This window comes from Hyaena hyaena, unplaced genomic scaffold (genome assembly GCF_003009895.1).
Source record: "Hyaena hyaena isolate Hyena2069 unplaced genomic scaffold, ASM300989v1 scaffold_76, whole genome shotgun sequence".
In the NCBI taxonomy this organism is placed as follows: Eukaryota; Metazoa; Chordata; class Mammalia; order Carnivora; family Hyaenidae; genus Hyaena; species Hyaena hyaena.
This window is the reverse complement of record NW_024080709.1, coordinates 3,354,767-3,370,989: the sequence shown is the minus strand read 5'-3', so window position 1 is coordinate 3,370,989 and position 16,223 is coordinate 3,354,767. Positions and strand designations below refer to the sequence as shown.

General features: G+C 54.1%; 1 protein-coding gene across 3 annotated transcripts in view; it reads left to right on the top strand.

Annotated features, from left to right (window-relative positions):
- The window catches only part of SNX29 (sorting nexin 29), a 497,164-nt gene that overhangs the window by 105,625 nt on the left and 375,316 nt on the right, over window positions 1–16,223 (top strand). The gene's annotated exons all lie outside the window — the stretch shown is intronic.

Sequence of the window (16,223 nt, the reverse complement as noted above, 5' to 3'; positions counted from 1 at the left end):
GCCAAAAATTGATTGATAGCCCTGGAATGAGATGGAGAGCTGTGTTAGAAATTGCTAGAAAAAGGCAGGAAAAAGGGAAATGTTGGGGTAAACCGTAGAGATTGTCCTATTGATTTATCAATTGCTATTTGCTTTCCCAAAGAGCATGATTACAACATTCTAGCCGAGGTGGTAGACGGGGTTGTCATCAGAAGGCCAGCCAGGACCCTCTAGGACCACCCGCAGAAAGCAAGAAGCCATCTTGGAGGCAGGAAGACTTGACTTTTACTGACTTTGCCTAACACTCTTTGGGAAGCCATGATGGAAATGAGGAAGGGGCCAGAGGGAGGCTGGGGAGAATGCCACCTGGCTCTTGGGGTGGGATGCCAGTGCTGATGCCCTCTTCAAGGGAGAGGCCATGCCAGCCACAGGGAGACTTGGTTAGTGGCTTGTGTAGGAAAAGATGACCGGGCTGGACCTGACCACATGGCCAGGCTGCCCACCGGTTGCCTCACAGGCCCTGGTGTCTGGAGCCCACACTCTGCTCTCAGGCTGTTCCGTCAGCCTCCTCTCTAAGGTCGGTGGCTCCAGCCCCTTTAAGACAGGCTACGGCCTTGGAAGCAGATGATTAATCCGAGGTGGCCCAGGAACTTCTAGAAAGAGCACACTCATCTTCTTTATGAGATGGCGCTTTCTCTGGGCTGATGGGCACCCTCCTGCCCTGGCTCACTTCCCCCTTAGAGCCCTGTAGTTGCTTTCTCAGCGCTTGGGGCAAAATCCAAATTCCTGTCACGCCCTGTACAGCCCTGCCTTTCCTCTCGTACCCTGTGCCTGTCACCCTCCCCACACTGACCATCAGGCAGCTTCTCAGAAGTGCAGAGGTCATTCTTGCCTGGGGGCCTTGAATCAGGCCCTTCCTCTGCCTAGATTCCCCCCTCCCCCCATCAGTTATCACCTTGTTTCCCTCAGTCTCACCTGCCTGCTTCCTCACCGAATCCTCTTCTTCCTGATCTTTCTTTTCTCAGGGTCTCTGTTTGTGGTGATTTTCTTCTGTGCCTGTGTAGTGTCTGTTCCCCCTCAGGCTGGGGGCCCGAGGGGGACCTGTGTCCTGCCCCCATGGTGCCATGGGTGGCATATAGCAGGGGCTTGGGAATGACTGGTGAATGAATGAATGAATGGATGGGTGGTCCCAGGAGGGGTGGTGTTGGACCAGATGGGTGGTGTCGTGGGCTGCCCAGGGCGGGCAGCGGGGAGACATTTTGGGGCTGCCTGGTCCACATGGAGCTGCCCTTTTTGGAGCAAGCGGGTGGGAGCTTGACCTTGGAGGAGGGGCAGGGCCAGGGAGCGGAGGCCGGTGTGCCCCTCGGGAGGCCGTGAACACAGTGGCCTCGTCTGCCCGGCTCCCCTCCCCTCTGTGGTTTTAGGAACCGTTGGCCAGTGCTTGGGAGAAGGCTGGATTTGGGCTCAGGGTGCAGCTCGGTTTCGGTTCTGCGTGGCGCTCGCCCTTGGGCGGGCCCAGCGTCCAGGTGCGGTCCAGCGGCCTGCGTAGGGGCCGCCTCCCCGCCCCTGGGCGCTGCGCAGGTGGGGTCAGTGGGCGCGCGGCCTCCCCTCGTGCCTGCGGGCTGTCCCTAGCACCTGGGCCCTTCCTTGTGCATTCTTAAGCCGGGAGCACGTGGGCTTCTGGCTTGTAGCGTGGGCGCTGGGTCGGCCTCTCTGAGGTACCCTTCCCCCTGCGGGGGGCTTTGGCCGTGTGGGGTCTCTTTGCGGGAGTTTCTGTGAGTGATTGATGGGTCTCAGCATTTGTAAGTTTTGTGTAGAGAATGCCTAAGCCACAGGTTCCCCGGGGGGGAGGGTGTCGTTCTGCTCCTGGGGGAGACAGGTGGTGGCCGTGGTCCTCATGCTCTTTCCTTGCCAGTCTCCGCACTGTCTGAGGGTAGGGTGGCCTTGCTCTTAGGTGTTGGAAAGAGGGATTCAGGGTGAGAGAAGGCAGAGCGTTTTCTGGGGCTGCATTTTGTCTTGGGCACATGTTTCCCTGTTGAGTCTGGGGGGCTCTTTTTGCCTGTTTATTCTGTTCAGTCCCCTTCCTTCTCTCTGCTCTGGGGAAAGGGACCAGGGGCCGTGCTGGTCTTGGGTCTCCTCTGGCTTCCTTTGGGTCTCCTTTGGCTTCCTTTGGAGGATTTGATGTGGGGTGATTCCGCCCCAGGACAGGGGTGGGGAGTGGAGGGCAGTGGGTGGAGGCAGGGGTAGAGGTGAGAGGGGAATGGCCCACCAGCTCCTGCCACCTGCTGTTTTCCAGTAATCTCTTTCAATCCCCGTAATTGTTGCAGGCGGGGGGGGGGGGGGGGGGGGGGGGGGGGGGGGGGGGGGCAATATTGTCCTTGTTATCTTACAGGTGTGCCTTCGCCCTCCTCCTCGCCCTCCTCGCCCTCCTCGTCCCCCTCCTCCCCCACCCCCCGCCGGCCGCCCCCTTCCCGCCCCTTCCCGCCCCGCCTTCCCGATCGCTGGGGGGGGGGGGGGGGGGGGGGGGGCAATATTGTCCTTGTTATCTTACAGGTGAGGAAATGGGTTCAGAGAGGTTAAATCACTTGCCCAAGGTAGAACAGCTGGTAACTGATGTAAGCTGCTCTGACCATCCAGTAGGAATGGTGTTTTGTTTGTTTTTGCCTGTGTTGGGCTGCCTCCCAGGGAAATCGTTAATTCTTGAGAACCTACTATGTGTGCGAGATTGTCACGTTCTGCCAAGGAATTCCTCTCCCTCCAAGGCTGGGAGAGAACCACTAACTTGGTTCTGAGCGGGATTTAGGTTCAAGATGGGGCTGATCCTAGAGATGGCTTCAGCAGCCACCAGGGCCTGTGTCCTTGCCGAGCTCCAGGCGGGCCTGCCGGGGTTGCTGGGTGGGGGTGGGAGGTCAGGGGGAGGTGCTGTGAGCTGCAGGCACTCGAGAGCCCCCTTCACGGTGGGCGGTGGCATGGTTCAGCCACTTGGTGCTATACCGGGCTATTCTGCCCCACTTTATTTTTTATTTAAAAAAATATTTTTGAGAGCAGAGTGAGCACGAGTGGGGGAGGGGCAGAGAGAGGGAGACAGGATGCCAAGCAGGCTCCCCACTGACAGCACAGAACCCACTGCGGGGCTTGAACTCACTAACCATGAGATCATGATCTGAGCTGATCGCATGCTTAAGTGACTGAGCCACCCTGGTGCCCCTCTTCGTTATCTTTATTGAAGCGTAACTAACAGTGCAATATTAGCTTCGGGTATAGAATCTGCTTTAACAACTCCACTTCTCAGCTCCTCAAGATCCTTGTACTCTTAATCCCCTTTTCCTTCGGGCGCCACCAGCTCTCCGTATTTGAGAGTCTGTTTCTGTCCCTTTGCCTTTGTTTCTGAGTTGTACCTGTAAATTGGTGCAGCCACTGTGGCGAACAGCAGGGAGGGTCCTCTAAAATTAAAAAAAGAAATCCCATGTGCTCCGGTAATTCCTCTACTGGGTGTTTATGCAGAGAAAATAAAACCCTAATTGGAAAAGATGTACGCACCCCAGTGTTGACTGCAGCATTATTTAAAACAGCCAAGATCCCGACATTGCCCCCGACTTGTTAGGCTGTTCCCTCTCCTGTTCCTGAGCGGCTGGTACTGTGGGGCTACCAGACCCCTATTCGGGCTGGAAGCCAGGGAGAAAGTGTAGCCCCTGCTCTTTCTCCCTGGGAAAATACAAGCCCTCACACCAGTCCGTCTAGTAGACGTGTTCTGTGTCTTGGCGACCAGATCTGACCCACGTGGCCTCCTCCAGTTACAAGGAGAAGTGTCTGGCCCTGGGCTAGGCTGGCCGTTTGGCAAGGATAGGTTGGTGTCTGCTGCTACGGATCTCCCTGTCGAGCGGGGCAGTTATTAAAGTTCGGGCTGAGGTCCTCCACCTGCCCCAACGTGGAGAACTGGCTTCATCTTGGAGAGTCCAGAAGGCTTCCCCCAGGAGGGTGTAGGAGCCAGGTTTCAAAGATGAAATAGAAATGAAAGGCATTGAATCCAAGCCCCTCAGTATTTTCAGCGTCCGCTTGCTTTCTTCCTGCAATCCGGCTGGTCTGCCTGTCCTGCTCTTAGCTCAGGAGCCCGTTACCTGCCCCGGGGGCACCTTGACCTGTAACTGCCATCTCTTTTCTGTGTCCTGCCTGATCGGCCCTTCAGCTGAGTCATCGGCGCACTGAGAGGGCGGCTGCCTGGCATGCAGCCGCGGAGAAGCCCGCTACTCGGGGGCTGTGTGGTGTCCTTGGTGTCAGGAGGGTCCGAGGGTTGCCACTGTTCGCTGGCCTCTTATGAGTGGCCCTTGTCCTTCCTCCTTTTCGGGCCTCCCTCGCCTCCGCTTTAAGTCCCGGGGGCGTTGTCCTGCTTCCCTTCCCGGCCGTCCATGACTGAGGCGGCGGCTTCAGGGTGACAACCTAGCTAGGCATCCGCGGCCCATCTGTGATTGACTGGCCTCTCCTGCCAGATCACCTCTGACTTTGGTAGGCGCCGTCACGCCCGCTTCAGAGTGGGGGAAACTGAGACTCCAGGCAGGTGGTGCAGCCGTGGGATAGGCGCCAGGTCCTTTCTGGCGACCTGGAGCTCGCGTGCCGGGTGCCAGACCTCGAGGTGTCGGGGCACAGAGCAGGACCGTGGACGGCTGTCCCTGGACTGGTGAGAGGTTGGCCTGTGTGCTCTCAGTAGCTGCGTGCTTCTACTTAATTGCAGATGATGTGTGTGGCTCTGAGAATTGGCCGTGCGTAGGATATCACAGCCTGAGGGCGGAAGGAAGCTGTGCAGGTGATGTCTTAATTATTTATGGGTATTTCACATGCAATTAATCTTCCCAGCCGTCGTTTAACCCCACCACTCCTCCAAGCGTGAGGCCAATTGCAGCCGATGTTGGTGTTGTAGCCCTCGGGACCGTGGCCCACCGATTTTACTTTCTCCATGTAGCCGAGGCTCAGACCCGTGTGGCTGCAGGGGTCGGGCCCAGAAATCCTCAGGCCGGCGTGGGGCCCAGGGGGCTCAGACCTGCTGTAAGACGGGTGTTGGCTGGGCCTCCTACACCCCACAGTGTGGGCGGGTCACCAGATGGAGTCCCACTGCCCCCCCCCCCCCCCCCGTGGGATGACGTTCCTCAGTGGTGCCAGGTCGGCGCCTCTGTAGAATGTCCGTCTCCTTCGGGGGCCCCTGCCGATGCAGCGGTCACACCCTGAAGAGCAGGGAGGCCCTGCTTTCTGTAGCTTCATTTGTCTGACCCTGTCCAGTTGACACCTGTATCCTATTTGTCACCTTAAATCCAGACCCTGGATCGGTTTCTACTTGGTGTTTCTCAGCAGGCCTTTCTTTATAAACACTTGAGCCCCTCGCACTGGAGCGGAAGGGCCCAAGCGCCAAGGAGGATGGCAAAGCAAACCGCCTGGCCCTCCCTGTGGTAATCCCCTTAGGCGGGCAGCTGTCCACTGCCTGTCTTCTCCAGAACCCATTTTGAACTGGGTCTGTAGCGGTTTCCTGCTGGAAAAATACTTGGCAGTGAATGATGACGGAAATAAGGGTAGGAATTGACGAGGCTGGGGGGTGAGGGCCCGCCTTGCTGCGGAAACACTTCGGCAGTTCTTCAAGTAGTGTGATAGAATTCCCCTCTGACCCCACAGTTGTGTACCCCCAAAGAGTTGAAGGTAGAGCCTCCATCAAGTTCATGTACACAGATGTTCCATACAGCACTGTTGACCCCCCAGCGGTAGAAACCGCCCATGTGTCTGTCGAAGGGTGGATGGACAAACCGGATGTGGTTTATCCCTACCATGGACGGGGGTTGAGCCTTCCAAAGGCAGGAGCCCTGGACAGCAGGGTGAGCCTCCGAAAGCTCCCAAGGGGCACAAACCAGTCTCCCAGGGTTACGTGTGGATGTAGCCTAGGATTTGTAGACTCTCTGGGAGAGGAAGTTGCATAGGGCCAGAAAACAGAAGAGTGGTTTCTGGGGGGGGAGGGGGTCGTATGAGAGAAAGTGTTCCAGGTAGGGGACGGGGAGAAGTGTTTGACAGCTAGGTCAGGGTGGTGGCCGTATGATGTGGAGTGCCCTAGGCACCACTGAAATGTTGACTTTAAAATAGATTTTTGGGTCACCTGGGTGGCTCAGTCGGTTAAGCGTCAGGCTTTGGCTCAGGTCATGATATCATGGTTTGTGAGTTTGAGCCCTGTATTGAGCTCTCTGCTGTCAGCACGGAGCCCACTTCGGATCCTCTGTCCCCACCCCTCAAAAATAAATGAACATGGGGGCGCCTGGGTGGCTCAGTTGGTTAAGCGTCCAACTTTGGCTCAGGTCATGATCTCATGGTTCATGGGTTTGAGCCCCACGTCGGGCTCTGTGCTGACAGCTCAGAGCCTGGAGCCTGCTTCAGATTCTGTGTCGCCCTCTCTCTTTGTCCCTCCTCCCCTGCTCGTGCTGTCTCTCTCAGAAATAAATAGAAAACATTAAAAAAAAAAAAGTGAAAAAAAACTTAGAATTTATTACACGTTGGGGGGGTTCACCTCATTGGAGCATTAAAAAAAAGCTGCCACTATGTGCCTACCCCCCATCTATTTTCTCTCCTGATAAGTCCCTCCCTTTTGTTTCTCCTTGAAGCATCCTTTAAAACGGCTTTTTTTAGTTCTTAAGGCAGATACCTTTTTTAAGGTAAATGGTGGCCTGATACCTTTTTTTTTTCTTTTTAACTTGAGAAAATAAACGTAGAGGCTGTCCTTGACTTGGTGATAGGAGAAAACAATATGTGGACAGACCCTACCCCCATCTCCCCCCCGCCCCCCACTCTCCCACCCCCCAGTCCTTCTAGTTGCTCCTAAGCAGACAGTTGTGTGAGTTTGTTCCGGTGCTGTCGTTTTCAGGTGTTTCTGAGCAGGTGGGGCGCTTGGACCGTTGTTGATTCCCAAGTCCATCACTTGGAGTTTCCTGGGGTGTTGAGTCCTTCTGGCCCCTTCCAAGTCCACACTGGTGACATTGTCCAGGAAACTGATTTTGTTGGTGCTTCAGTGGCTCCACGCATGCGTCCCGCTTACCTTGCGGTCTCCAGGCTGGTGGCGATCAGGAACTCCAGCTTCAGGGCAGGGGTCTCGAAGTGGTGGCCCGTGGCCGTGATGCCCTGGGCCTTCTTGATGAGAGCCTCGTCAACCGCATTTAAAATCCAAGGGACGTGGGGCGCCTGGGTGGCTTAGTCGGTTAAGCGTCCGACTTTCGCTTAGGTCATGATCTCACGGTTCGTGGGTTCGAGCCCCGCGTCGGGCTCTGTGCTGACTGCCAGCTCGGAGCCTGGAGCCTATTTCAGAGTCTGTGTCTCCCTCTCTCTCTGACCCTCCCCTGCTCACACTGTCTCTCTCTCTCCTAGAAATAAAGAAAAATATAAAAAAAAATTAAAGAAAATTTATTAAAAATTATTTAAAAATAAATAAGTAAAATCCAAGGTATGTAAAAACGGGGTTGGTGGCTTCTCTTGACAAATCCGAATTGGTGGCAGCGTGGGCTGTGCCCTGTGTGGGACAGGGGACTGGAGGCAGCGGCCGCTACCTTGGGGGTGGGGGTGAGGGCGTGCTTTCCCCTCCTCCAGCTGTCCCTATGTCCCTTTGAGGACCTCGCTGTACCCACTGCACATCCTTGTGGGGCCCGGTCTGCCTTTGCTTTTTGGACACTTGATTAAACTTTGTGTTAAAGTTGCTGTAAATACACTGTGGGTGTGAGAGTGTGTGTATACAAATGAGCGAGATCCCCCCAAATTCCACAGAGAGGATGTTAAAGATCTAGAACTATATCAAATAGTTGCAGGGTATTTTTCTTTCCCTTGTGACTTTCTTATTTTGTTCCCATGGTTCCTCAGTCTTTGCCTTTTTCCTACTAGATTTTGTAGAAAGCGTAGGGGTGCTTGGGTTGCTAGTCGGTTAGGCGTCAGACTTCGGTTCAGGTCATGATCTCCGTTTGTGAGTTAGAATCCTCACGTCAGGCTCTGTGCTGACCACTGGGAGCCTGGATGCTGCTTCCAATTCTCTCTCTCTGAAAAATAAACATAAGAAATTTGGGGGAAAAAAATGAAGGGTGTGGTGGGGTGGAGGTGTTACTCAGATTCCTCCTGTTTCCCTCGCAGGCAGAGGTTGGGGAGCAGAGGCCACAGGCTAGGGCCCCATCCCAGGGGCCAGCTTGGCCTGGTGCTGCCAGTGCAGGTCGGGGACAGGGTTCCCAGGGAGGCAGGCTCCTGGCTCCTGCCCCTCCTGGGGCAGGTGCCTTTGTTTCTTTGGGCCTTTGTCTCCCCATGGACAGAATTGGTGTAGGGGACCTTGCTTTTCTGGAGGTATAAGAATTAAAGGAGATTGTGCATAGAAAGTGCTTTCCCCTTGGCTGGGCACACAGGAAACTCGCTGCAGGGTCGCTGCTGGCCCTCAGAACTCTGGCAACAGGTCTGGGCCCATTTCCTCCCCAAGTTAACAGATTGCACAGTAGAAACCCTGGGTGGACAGGGGAAGGGGGAGGCTGGAAACCAAATCGAAAGCAACAAGGGCCTGGATGGATCTCAGAAGTTACAGTGGAGCTCAGTATAGTCGGTCCTTTCTCCTGGAGATGGACGGGAGCGGGTAGGCAGGCAAAGCTAGAAAAAGCAGTAAAGTTTGAAAGATGACGGTATAGGTTAAGTATATAGTCACAAAAGCGTATTATTTCCGTGCGTGTGCCCTCATGAGCTCTCTTTAAATAGTATGCAGTATGGGCCCCAGGGAAGCATTTGTAAAAGCTCTTTGAGATCTTGGGGAAGAAGTGCTTTTAATAAAGGCACAGAACTAAGAAACAGATGTGTGCATATGTGAGCGCACGCCTGCATGCATGGCCCGATAGACCACGTTTAGTTAGCCTACTCCTGGACTTGTTCTTCAGATGGTCTTTAACTCCCTTTTCAAAATTCGTCTCAAGATAACTTCCCCCCCCGGGGGGCCTTCAATGGCTGAACATGGGAAGGTTCTCCCCTTCCCCCCACATGGCTGCCTCAGTACTGTATATAGTAACGCCTGACGCCCATAATCACCGTGTGAATGGGGTTCCCCCAGCGCGCGTCTGTGTTAATATTGGTCCCTGCTCTGCTGATGTGTTGGAAATCTGGGATTCATGTGGGTGGATTCATGTGCCAAGGAGGAGGGGAATGGTCCAGTTATAGGTCCTGGTAATGATAAGAGAATTTGTTCCCTCCCTCCTGTGGGTATCCGTTCTCAGGATGCGTAGGAAAAAACCGGGTTTGAGCCTGAATCTCCGTCACTAGGACAGGAAATTATAGCTGAGAATCCGGTGGTTAGTGTTTACTGGGGAGGCCAAGAACTTCAAATTAAACAGTTGATGTTGCTGCCTGGCCCATCGTAAGCTCTGCACCTTGAGAAGAGCAGGCTTGAGCAGTGGGGATCTCTCACTCCTTCGTTAATCCATCCCACCCTTCACTCGTTCCTAAGGTGTTGTGTGTACTGTGGCCAGGGGCTGGGGCAGGTGGGGGGCTGCTCCCCCAAGCCCCCATCGTGGCTGTGCTGGGGCTCCACTGCGCCCGTGGAGGTATAGACAAAGTACAGCAGGGCCTTGGGGAAAGTGGGGTCTTTAGGCCTGGTTGGCTGTGAGGACTTGGGATAGCTGAGGTCATGGACACAAGGGCAGCATAGTGGGGCCTCCCAGGAGCCTGGTGGGAGCTGGGGTGGCCATTCCTCCATCCCCGCATCCTTCCTGTTGCTCTGTGGTGTCTGCAAGTGATGCTCCGAGAGCTGTGCTGGCTCGGACGTTTGTGCAGTAGGAGACCAGGTCCCCCAGTGCTGTTTCCCAGGCCAGTAGGTCTTGTTCTTAGACTTGGGGTTCCTCATGGCCTTGCCCCAGTGTCAGGCAGCGGGACTCTGTGGCTCACACTTGACACTTGAGACACCAGCCCCTTTGTGAACCTCCGCGTTCTCTCTGTGCTGGGATTGCCTGGCGGGATTACACTGGCTCCTCTCCTGGGTGGACTTCTGCCCCTGTGTCTGTTAGCTCCTTGGGCCCTAGCCTGGCCAGTGGTCCTCTGCTCAGCTTCCAGCTCGTGGATCTTAGTGGAACAAGTTAGAACTGTTTGCTCCTGGCCAGATGCATCTGCTCTTACCTCCTCTTTATCTCGACTCCGAGATGGCCCATCTCAAACTTCGGGAGGACTCCCTGTGATTGGCTCGGTTTGGGGTCAGCAGCCACCCTAGGTTTCCCTGGCAGCAGCTGGAGGCCTGTGGGGGCAGAGTCCTGAGGAGGAGGGTATGAGTAAGGCTTGTCGTCTGCTCCTGCGGGTGGGAGAGGGCCTCACGGAAGAGGTGACCTGTGTTCGAAACCTGGAGGAAGTCGGAGTCCTTGAGGAAGGTCTGTGCCAGGACCCGGAGGCATGAGAGAAGGGGAGTGGCTCTGCTCTGCGGCCGACAGAGCAGGGAGGAGCGGCGGAGCCGGTCAAGGTGTGAACCATCCGAGGGGCTCTGGAGCCCTGGGTGTAGGTGCTGCCTCATCTGGGAGCCGGTGAAGGCACATAAAGAAGACGCAGGGCAGGAGGCTGGACGGGGGCCATCGGAGGGACCCGTAGCAAAGCTGAGGGGACCTCTGAAGGGCGGGAGGGTCCGCACTGCCTGAAGCAGCGATTGCTCCCCTGCTGTCTGGCTGACCGTCCTCCTGAGAGCCAGCCAGCGAGCTCTACTGGGCAGCACGGGTGTCCGGGAGGCCATACCGAACCACAGACCGCTGCCCCCGGCCTGGAATGGGAGGAGGCTGGCTGCGGGGGAGGGGACGGGGGGGGGGTTCCTGGACCTTCTCCTAAGACCGGCAGACCGTTTCTGTGAGGGGCTGGATGGGAACTGTGTGGAGCCATACAGGACTGTCCGTCTCTGTCACGACACTCAGCTCTGCCCTGTAGCACGAAAGCAGGTGTAGACCATCACTGCTGAGGTGGCTGTGTTCCAGGAAACTTGTGCTGACCCCCCTCCCCCCTCCTCCCTCCTCCCTCCCCCCTCCTCCCCCCCTCCTGTGAGGCTGGGGGTGTGAGCGTCGTTCTTCCAGCAGAGGGAATTGCCCACTAGAGGTCGCCCGGGGTCCCAGAACGGAGACTTGAGGGATAAGGGATTGGAGGAGAAAACGGTTTTTCCTACTCTGCCTGTGACTGCCTTGAAGAGTGTCAAGTTTCCATAACGGATCAGTGTGGTGTTAGATTGGCCCTCCATGGGCAGAAGTTTAAAAAAAAAAAAAAACAAACAAACAAAACATAATTTCCTTAATGGACTTGTTTGCTTTCGTGTGAAGGCCTCTGCTGCTGCGGCATACACGTGTGCTCACACACTGAAGGTGGTGTATTGCTGCCCCTCAGGTTGAAATGATGTGTTTTGACATTTATTTGGATCTAGAACAGAGGCAGAGATGGAAGTCCTGTTCCCTGATCCCAAAATGGTTCCCTGCCCGGGTAACATTTACAGATGAATCTGTCGTTTCCTCAGTGATGAGAAAACCCGCTCTTTATCTCAGATGAATTTCTGACGGTTGAAGTGCATATTCTCCTGTGTGCTTGGCTGGGTTTGCCGTTCGGTCCTCTGCAGCTGAGCAAGGAACTGATGTCGAGGTGGGTGGTCCTTTGCCTTTCAGCCCTAGGGGAGGGGACCCCGGCTCCGCCCTGCTCTGCGGGGCCACGGTGCAGAGGCTGCTCCCTCGGCCCTTGAAACGTGTGTTGTGGCAGGAAATGAAGAGGAAGAAGGCCACAATGTTAGAGCCTAAGCCAGTAATGGGATGTGTGGTGATGGGGACAGGAGAGAAAATTACAAGTTGGGGAGGGAGGCGCTGCTGGCGTGTGTCACTGCTGCTCGGAGAAATTGCGTATTTCCGTGATCTGTGAAAACCAACCCCATCATTACCCGCTGGTTTTACTGCCCAAGAAAAATCAAGGTGAACGTGTATAAAGTAAAGCCTGTTGAGGGTGTCTTTAGGGGGTAGACGTTCTCTGGGACATTTTGTTGTTGACCTTGACCATGAACTGCAATGGGGGTGTGGGGAAGGTGGGAGGGACAGTCCAACAACCTTTCCTGATTCCTGGTGTCCGAGTACTGTTTGACCTGTGTTGCTGTCACCTGTCCTCTCGATGTGGATGCCGATACGGGGGCTGGGCCAGGAGGCCGGCATGCACGGTGTGTGCGGCAGGCAAGGGCCAGGCGACCCCGGCAGGATGGGGAGCTGGCCTCGGCCATCCCGGTGTTTGTCGCGGTGGCTCTGGCGAAGAGTGACTGGGGCCCTCCAAGGGGGGCCTGTGGTCGAGCCCTTGCGTTCCAGCTGCTGGGGCTCCCGTTTGCCAGGAGAGCGCGTGTGTCTTCTGGGACCTGCTCGGGACCGCGTCTTCCTCCAAGTTGTTTTTCCCCCACGGGATATTGCAAGTTTTAGCTGCAAGTCTGAGTGGCGATACCTGGGATCCTGTGTGCCTTGTGTCCCCAGAACCCAGACACACAGCCTCCCGTAAGTGACCCCTCCCTGTCTGGGTCTCCTTTCCCATGGTGCCCACGGTGCTCCTGTTTGACACTTTAGAAAAGTCTGTTATCTAGTCTGCTGCTCTAGGGCATAGACCACTTTGAAAAAAATCTTTTATTTCCCAAGGTCGAGGTACACAGGAAGTCCGTAAAATCTCATAACTCCTGAAAATATGCTCAATTGAACCAGCCCCTACCTGGGCAGTCACTTCTCCCTTGACCTTGTCTTTCCCCTGATGTTGAAGGAAAAGGCACTAATTACACGGGTAGGTAATGTTTTGTGTATTTTCTACGTGCTGACCATTATCTTTTTTTAATTTTTTTTTTTTGAGCAAGATGAGAACATGAGTGGGGGAAGGGATGCTGAGCATTTTCCAAGCACCGAATTTACATAATGACCTTACCAAGCCCTTACTACATTTGTATGAGCTAGTGACCATTGAAATTCCATCTTGTAGATAAGGGAGTTGGTATTGATGGAGGGTGGGTAACTTGCCCAGAGTGCCCCAGCTGCAGAGTGGGATTTGGAGCTCAGAAGCGGCTCAGGGCCCCAATGTACGGTGTGTCCACGCAAGTTCGTCACCCATAACAAATGCCCCACTGTGATTGGGATGGCGACTGTGGGGGAGGCTGTGATTGTGTGGGGGCTCAGGGTGTGTGGAAGGTCTCTGTACTTTCCAGTTGGTTGTGAACCTGAAATTGCTTTAAAAGTCTACTGAAGGAAAACATTTCACCTCTTGCAGCCTCCTGACAACTCCTTGCAAACAAGTGTCTTCTTCCTTTGTCTGTGTAAGAAAGCCTCACCCCCAGTGGGAAGGCAGCTTTGTAGGAAGATTCAGGATTCAAGCAGTTGTTGGAGTAAAAGAATGATTTCCATATGTGTCCACAGTCCATAGCTGCTGGCCACCTAGGCTGGGCTTCTTGAAGAGAAAGACCGAATAGATATTATCCTGTTCTTAATAAGTATTTGTTTTTTCTTTTCATGGCTGTGACCTCATGGAACAAATAACTGGGTTATGTTTATGTGTGGCTTTTTTTCTTTCTTGAGATTTTTCAGGTCAATTTTTTTTTAACATGATTTCTTCTGAGTTACAAATGCACCTGCTGCAGTGTGTAAGAGGCAGTGCCTCAATTGAGTGCCTGCCTGTCTCCTTGCTCCTCTGACCCTTCTAGCACGCCAGGGAGTTGGGAAGGTGGGTGCTGTTTTTGTTTCTTAGATGGGAGGGAAAGGCTCAGTGGGACTGAGATACTGGTATGAGGCTGGGAGCCAGGAGCCTAGACCCTTGGTCAAGTTCAGAAGGCAGAGGTCCTATAGACTCCGTTTCATGACAGGCATATGTGAATGTCTATCGTTCTCCATTAAGAGATTCTCCTTTAAAGATCTGCCTTCCTCAGCTAAGTTGGGAGCCTGGCTGTCTTCTTGGGAAGGTGTCTTGAGCCTGGTAGGTGTCCAGTAGGTGTTGACTGTGGGATGGATGGATGGATGAATATGTGAGTTCTGGGCTGTTGTATCTCCAGGCAGAGCACGGCCAAGGCAGGCACACACTCCTCCCCTTCATCTGCTTCGTGTGCTGGCTCTTGTCTCCCAGGGGCCGCCGGGCAGCTCGGCTCGCCCCCGTGGTCTCCTCAGGCCTGGGATCTCTGCCTAACCTTCCTTCCGTCTTCTAAGCCCTGCCCCCCACCCTTGCTCTTTCTCCTCTTTAGTAGCCTCTTTTCTGCAAGTGCTTTTTCTGCCTATTACTTTTTTCTATTAAAATTTTCAAACATTGAGAGCCAGGGTGAAAACCAAGTCCCATGATTTCAAGGGGATGCTTTCCTAAAGATGCACAGCACTGACAGAAGGTAGGAGGGTCAGGGAGGAGGCCCAGGTCCTAGGAAAAAAAAATTGGCAGAAAACCCAAAGCAAAGAAGTGGGTCTGTTTTGGTCACTTGTTACCTTCAGCACCAAGAAGAGTGCTTGTACTTTGGAGGGGCCCAATGAGTACGCGTTGACCCAGTGATTGTTTTGGGTCTTCCTCTCTGACACCTTGGTGACCCAGGACAGGGACACCTCAGACCTCGCTCCTCACTAGCCCCTCAGAGGGCCCACCTTGTCCCAGTACGGTGCACAGGTTTTGGGCTGTGAGAAGCTTGGTGGGGGAGCTGGTACGAAGGGGGCGGCTCTGGGTTTAGAGACGGGATGGTCTGTTGTTGGTTCTGCCCCATCTGAATGGAGCGGCCTCTAGTGTGGAGGCTGGAGGTTGAGGAGCAGCCCCCGTAATTCCTTTCCTTCCTTCTCTTGCCCTGAGACTGGGCTGTGGAACATCCTCTTCCCTCTTGCAGCCCGAGGACAGTGTTGGTCCCCTGCCCCCTTTCTTGCCTCAGGGTCTTTGGTGAGCGGCTTTCTCCTGGGCATTCTGTGCGGGAGGGGCCGAGAGGACCCACGTGCTGGTCTTTGCCCTGCCTTCTCTCTCCTCTCCTGCATTTGCTTCATACCCCAGTAGACGGGATGGTGATGTGCATTTCTTAGATGTGCATAAAGGATTAAATGAGATAGTCCTCAACTAGAGCTTGAGAAGCCTAAGGATTTAAGTTTTAACTAAAAGGAAGAAACCAAAAATCCTATCTTTCCAAAAGAGGATTTGAAGTAGCACCTTAAAATAGGCTTCGCAAAGTGCGACAGACTGTGAGTACTTTGGCCCGAGGTGGAAATAAAGGTTGGAGAAGATGGGCAGGAGGGTTAGGGCGTGCTGTGGTAGCACTCACCACATGGCTAATTTTGGCTGTGAGCTTCCTAACCGCCAGTCTCAAGAGGGAAACCGTTCACAGAGTTTGTTAAGGGTTGAAAAACAAAACAAGGGGCACCTGGGTGGCTTAGTCGGTCAAGCATCTGACTTTGGCTTAGGTCATGATCTCGCGGTTCGTGGGTTCCGGCCCCGCGTCGGGCTCTGTGCTGACTGCCAGCTCAGAGCCTGGAGCCTGTTTCAGTCTGTGATTCCCTCCCTCTCTGACCCTCCCCTGCTCATGCTGTCTCTCTCTCTCCTAGAAATAAATAAAACATTAAAAAAAAAAAAAACAAAAAACAAAACAAATCCAGAAGGTCTGGGTCTTGAGATCTGAGTGATAGGAAAACGATGTATTTAATATGTGGATGGATTGTGACAACAGTGGAGTTTGATGCACATAGGAAACTTGGCTGCTGGTCTAAAAGCATGCTTTTCTAGCCATGCTTTCCCAAGTTGAAGGTGTCCAGAAGAGCAGCCCCTATAAATAAATATGGACCGTGCACTGGAGAGTCAAACCCTCTACACTGTTGCCTGTAGACAAACTATAGAGGTCTGTGTAGGAAAAAACCAGATCTCTTCATACACTTGGGTGAGTATTTCTAAGTCTGCGTGGAGCCAAATGTTGCTCAGTCGGCCCTTTCTCCTCTTGATAAACAGCTGTAACTGGGGAGAGACCCTTGTTCAGAGAAGATGTTGTCCAGTAGCAGGGACTTGGAAAAGCGTCTAAGAGCTGGAAGGCCGGGGCACCTGGGTGGCTCAGTCGGTTAAGCGGCTGACTTGGGCTCAGGTCATCATCTTGCGGTCTGTGGGTTTGAGCCCTGTGTCGGGCTCTGTGCTGACAGCTCAGAGCCTGGAGCCTGCTTCAGATTCTGTGTCTCCCTCTCTCTCTGCTCCTCCCCTGCTCATACTCTGCCTCTCTCTGTTTCAAAAATAAATAAACGTTAAAAAAAAAAAAAAAAGCT